The sequence below is a fragment of the Cibotium barometz genome, chromosome 28 (genome assembly GCF_041138505.1).
Source record: "Cibotium barometz isolate CiBa-2024 chromosome 28, ASM4113850v1, whole genome shotgun sequence".
In the NCBI taxonomy this organism is placed as follows: Eukaryota; Viridiplantae; Streptophyta; class Polypodiopsida; order Cyatheales; family Cibotiaceae; genus Cibotium; species Cibotium barometz.
In genome coordinates this window covers 3,449,695-3,455,974 of record NC_141073.1, presented here as the reverse complement: position 1 = coordinate 3,455,974, position 6,280 = coordinate 3,449,695, and the positions used below count along the sequence as shown (strand labels likewise).

General features: G+C 41.5%; 1 long non-coding RNA gene across 1 annotated transcript; it reads left to right on the top strand.

Moving 5' to 3' along the window:
- The first annotated feature begins 3,885 nt into the window (after positions 1 to 3,885).
- Positions 3,886 to 4,710, top strand: LOC147622392 (uncharacterized). Its single transcript, XR_015269572.1, has 3 exons — positions 3,886 to 4,048; positions 4,190 to 4,379; positions 4,519 to 4,710. It is a non-coding gene; the product is annotated as an uncharacterized LOC147622392 (long non-coding RNA).
- Positions 4,711 to 6,280: the final 1,570 nt, after the last annotated feature.

Below are 6,280 nucleotides of genomic sequence, written 5' to 3'. Positions count from 1 at the left end.
TTCTGTGTGTGTGTGTGTGTGTACATTTTCTATGTAGAGAGAGAGTAAGAGTAAGATTGATAAGGCACACGGGGAGAGTAAGAGTAAGATTGATAAGGCACACGGGGAGAGTAAGAGAGAGAAGCTATGTCTATATATACAGGTAAGTCTCTCTTTCTCCTTTACACACACACACATCTCTCTCTCTCTCTCTCTCTCTCTCTCTCTCTCTCTCATGTTGATATACACACACAAAATCTCTTTGCTTATGCCAAACCTCTTGATTGGCCAAAATATATACACATATATATATAAATATATATATATGCAATTATATGTATACATATATACATGTGGCAATAAAATAATGTAGAGATGCAGATACATACACACACACATGCATACTTTAGGAACTGGCACACACATAAACATATATAACATATATACATATACACATACATCTACAATGTCTATCCATATATATTTACATACACACACATATATACCTACATACAGATACATATATTTATGTTTTTGTAAATATATATGTTCACATACATATATACACACACACATATATACCTACATACAGATACACACACATATATATTTACATACACACACACATATATACCTACATACAGATACACACACATATATATTTACATACACACACACATATATACCTACATACAGATACATATATTTATGTTTTTGTAAATATATATGTTCACATACATATATACACATTCATATATGCATATTGTGTGTGTGTGTGTGCGTGCGCACGCAAGGCCAGCAAAAACACATGTTTACCAGACATACACACATGTACACACACATATGTATATATGTATATATACATACACATACATACATACATATACTCTTATAGATACATACATACATACATTTATGTATGTATACTCACCCAAACAATGTGTAGGTGCCTCTGAAACTCAATAGGCCACCAAAATGTTTTTTTCATAATAACTAATTAGCCTAGCATACAAAGTGAGTTTTAGTAAAGGTTGAACTTTAGTTCAATGCCAGTTTCACTCTCTTTTTTTTCCGAGAGAAGATGTATTATGCTTGTTTTTGGTGATGAATAAATAAAAAAGATCTTCTTTTTGAGTATTTTTTATTCATGCCGCTCTTTCAAACCCACATTTCAAAACCTTTTCAAAACCCCATTACTACCATATCAGAAAAGATGAAGCAGGGGGGAAGAAAGAAGGGGAAGAAAATGAGGCTATGCACTAGGAAGAGAAGAAGAAAAGTTTGTGCAAGCACAGGAACAAAGTTTACTAAAACTGTTTCTTGCCACATGGCACTTAAGCATGTTCATTCACATTTCTCAAGTTCCAACAATGTTTACTTGTTTATAGAGCTTGAAAATGTAGTTTCAAGTCAAAAGCCATCATCATTTGGCAAGCCAGATACAGTAAGACCATCACACCAACAAGGAGCTTCACTCTTCCCCTTACCCATCGTCATTTAGCAAGCCAGATACAGTAATACCATCAAGGCACCCCTCCATGGCACCCCTCCATGGCACCCCTCCATGAGACAGAGATGGTGAGTAAATCAAGGTAGTGACTAAGTCATGGACTCACAACAGTGCACAAATGCAATGTTAGAGATGACTTGAGAGCATGGACCACCACAAATGTCAACAAAAAATAGCCTCGTACCACATTTAGCTGTTGTGTGCTTCCATCATAAGTGAGCCAATGCAAGTACAGATATTATTGTGCATCTCTCTCTCTCTCTCTCTTCGTGCGTGCATGAGAGAGAGAGAGAGAGAGAGAGAGAGAGAGAGGAGCAAATTATCGTTTAGAAGAAGTTAATAAAATCCACTTTCTTCAAATACAATTATTAGCAAGGAAAATCACAATAAACGTCCAGTGCACGCGCGCATGATGGTCACAGAAGACGTGATTACTTGGACTGACAGAAGAGAGTTAAGAGGTTTTGAGCTTGTCTTGCTTGCTGTAGCCTTGTCTTCTTCTAAATCAAGGCAAAGCATGCATGACACTACTTGTCCGTCATCCACCACCTGAAGGCTGGCCGGACAATCGTTGTTGATGTTGGCGCCAGCTGGGCACCCCACAACTGCCCCGCTGGGCACCGCTGTGGTGGACGAAGGGTGTGCTGAGGCGAGTCAGCATGAGGGCCGCCATGGCCACAGACCCAAGGTCGTTAGCAAAAAACGTCGCTGTAGAGCAGAGTCATGAGTTGGAGCATCAGCATAGCCGGCATGATGTTGGAAAGACGAAAGGACCAACTGAGGAGATGAGGACACAGTTGAGTTGTCGAGGCTATGTGCTGCTGCAAGGAAAAAAACGTTGGCAAGCAGATGGAGAGCCCAGGGAACATCTTATAGTATGTAAGATATGGGGGCTCCATACACAAAGGCTGCATCGCTTCTGAAGCCCACAAAAGGCAGGTCCGTTCCCTCTGTAGGCTTACTGCAAGTGTCCCACATTCCACACCGCCGTCCCTCGTTCCACCGGAAGAAGAAGAAGAATCTCTCTCTCTCTCTCTCTCTCTCCCTCTCTCTCTCTCTCGTACGTAGCCGCTCTGGCAAAGGCCGCTTGGCGATGGTGAAATGGAAGTAGCTTGTGGCTATGGTGACGATTTGAAGCTTGGCGATGTTGAGAGAGAGGGGCTCGCCCTAGAGAGCCAGAGGCCCTAAATAATGACCTTAATGAAGAAGCACTTGTGCAACGTCTCTGCATTAAATAATGACTTTCAAAAATTTGAGAAAATGAAGAAGCACTTGCAGGCCTACAAATAGCACCCAGGCCTAAAAAACTCTCCACTTAGTAGAACACACCAAGCCCTGTTATCTTATATATAGATGAAGATTAGTGCCAATCAATCTATAAATCTTATGGAGTGTCTTTTCATAGTGAGGACATTTATGTAAGTGATTAGTTTGATTGGACATTGGGCCTGATCCATTTTGTGCATATTTTCTTTCTTTTTAATTTTGATTTCATCCTTACTAAAAAGGAAGTTTTACATTAAAGCATTAAATAGAGTGTCTTTTCATAGCGAGGACATTTATGTTAGTGATTAGTTTGATTGGACATTGGGGCTCTCATACCTGAGCCATTTTGTGCATATTTTCTTATTTTCTTGTTTATTTTCTTTTCTTTTAATTTTGATTTCATCCTTACCAAAAAGGAAGTTTTACATTAAAGCATTAAATAGCAACCTTGTCAAATTAACATTTGACAATAGAGACTAGGCAACTTCGTGGAGACTTTATTGGGAGTAGTGTTTGAAGAGTGTGTCTCAGCTTACCATTCGTGCGGTTGGATTTCAGTCGAAAGAGACCACATGCAAAAATAGTGTAATTATATGAGAAAATGTATGCCTGTGTTGCTTGATTTGGTAGTTTAACAAGAAGCCAATGGGAAATATGCGTGCTTCCTCCGAATTTTCTTCCTGAGCACTCATTGGGAGGAAGGAGGCAAAGAGAAGAAATGATTGCTAGTGATGCACTTATGTACTTCAGCAGTGACTCAACCAACAATGGGAGTTCCGCTAGCGTAGTAGCGTTGTGTGGTTGGTTAGTGGGTATCTTTCTATAGTAGTAGGGAGACAGACGTGGCTACATTTTGTCGTTGTTGATGATAATGTTTGGGGAGTACCCCATGGTGCGTGTTGGACACGGCACGGGACGGGACTCGGGAGGGAGGGAGGGAGGGAGGGAGGGAGGGAAAACCCCCACGAGGGACGGCGAGTTCAAACCCCCACGAGGGACGGAGTTTGGGCAAGCAAGCAAGCAAGCATTTAACTATATAATAAATCGCCGGCGGCAACTATTAGTCTTGGTCTCCTCGTCGTCTCTCAATATATATATATATATATTTTGGGTTTGGGCTTTGAAGAAAGAAGGCTTTCATCTTGTCGCTTGCCGCTGCTGTCTTTTGCTTTCACTCAGGCTTGCATAGAGAGAGAGAGAGAGAGAGAGAGAGAGAGAGAGAGAGATATCGGCTGCATATCATGAGTTACTACGATCCCCACAACCCCCCCGTCAATCCCCCTCCTCCACAAGGTGTGTGTGTGTGTTTATAATTTTTTTTTCACTATTCTTTGTTTTGCAAGCCTCTTTCATGAAATCTTATGTATGTTCAAAGTTCGATCTTGAGATTGGTTTGTGTGGTTAATGCGTATCCAAGGGCTTTTGCTTGTGCAGGCTACCCACAGCAAGGCTACCCTCCTCAAGGATATCCACCACACGATTACCCGCCACAGGGTTACCCCTCACAAGGTTACCCTCCACAAGGCTATGGATACCCTCCCCCTCAACAGCCCCCTCCTTACTACCAACAACCACCACCACAACAACAGCAAGATAGCAAAGGCCTCTCTGTCATGGAAGGATGGTAAGCTTCTAAATCTGTTCTGTCAGAAGGTATAAGACAGTGAACAAATTTAGCTTTGTGCATATAGATCACTGAGTACTTTCGAACGTTTTTTCTCGTCATGGGAAAGAATGACATTGCATCTTGTTATTGTGTGCAGCTTAGCGGCGTTGTGCTGCTGCTGCTTGCTCGAAGCTTGTTTCTGAAGTGCCCACCGATCTTATGGTCATTGGATCCCAGTAGTTTCATTTCAAGCCAAATACTCTTTTATTCCGTCGCCTTCGAAGAAAAGGAAATAACAAACATTCATGTTTTGAGTTTTTCTTCGAGGTATATATAGGTTTTTGACTACCTTTAAGGAATCCTTGATAGTTGAGATTCAAGAAATTAGAGAGTTGCTTGTGAGCAAATCAATAATGGTTCTTATAATGGCACACTTTCCTTGATTTACATGTCCAAAGTAGCGATTTTGGGTGATGCGGACTCGTTAGCAATTTGAAATCTTTAAGTTTTAGCATTTGTAAGTTTTAGCTTGGATTGGTTAGAACCCACGAGGGTTGAACCCACAACCTCCATGATATTGGGTCTTGATCCCCTAACCCTTGAGTTACATGACAGGGGACACTAGCTACTAAGTAAAAACCCATGAGAATGATGCATCTATAACGTTGTGAAGACACATAGCTTCACCAACTAGTTGGTGTGATTGCTTGGTACCCTTGCGACTATAGGTCATGAAAGTTATTAGTTGAAGTGCACCATGCATGAGCAAACACATCCTCCAACACTCTACATGACTAGGAGTTTATGCTAGTAAAAATTATCCTATAACTCTATATTTTATTAGTGAAGCAAACTACAAGTATAACAAGGGTAATTCTCTCTTGTGAGGGTCTTCATCAGAGGTCTTCTCTTCTCATGTTGTGTATGGAGCATTCATCCATGAGGATTGTGATTCTTCGTGGATGTGTTAAGATTTGGATTCAACTCTTGGTTGTTGATCCACTGTAGAAATTGGGGAGGATATGCTTAATGGTGTCCATTTTTGTGATGCTCTTTTTATTATTTCTCCTAATTCTCCACATAAGCTCACACAATTGAAGCCTTGTAGAGGGAGTATGATTTGAACCATACTTGGGATCTTGTGGATTAAAGCAAAGATACACAAGGTTATCAAGACCAAGCGGGAAATCAAGTACAAGTTCAATGATACTTTAGACAAGTACATGACAAGGCTCACAGTAAAAGACTTTACATAATTGAATTGTTTCGACTTTCGAAAATCATTTTTTTCATAGTTTAATACGATCCGTCAAGTGTGATTTTTGAGGAGCTTGGTGGAGGGAGCTTTTCTTGGCTATCTTCTCTCTCTACTTGAACAATTTCTTTCTAACTATTGCCACCATCATCTCCGCCCACCACTGCCCAGCCTAACCCAACCTAGCCCACACCACCCTCTCTCTTCTTCTGCCCATCCTCTTTCCTCCTCTCTCTTCCCTCCCTTTCACTCTCCCTCTCCCTCTCTCTATCTTTGTCTCTCTTTGTTAACTCTCTATATCCTCCCCTTGTAAGTTGTCACTCTCTCTATCCTTCTCTTTTCGCACTTTGTATGTCCTCCCTATCTCACTCTCTCTATCCTTCTCTTTCTTAACTCCCTCTTTCCTTCGCTCTCTTTGGTATCTCTCTGTATCCTCCCTCCTCTCTCTTCTTCAATTCCCTCTCCCTCTCTCTTTCACTCTCTCACGCTCCCTCTCTCTCCTCTCTCTCCCTTCCTTTCACTCTCCCACACTTCCTCTCTCTCCTCTCCACCCTCTCCTCTCTCCCTCCCTTTTACTCTCCCACCCTCCCTCTCTCTCCTCTCCACCCTCTTCCCTCTCTCTCTCTCTCTCCTTGTCCCACAACCCCCCAGTTCACACTACCCT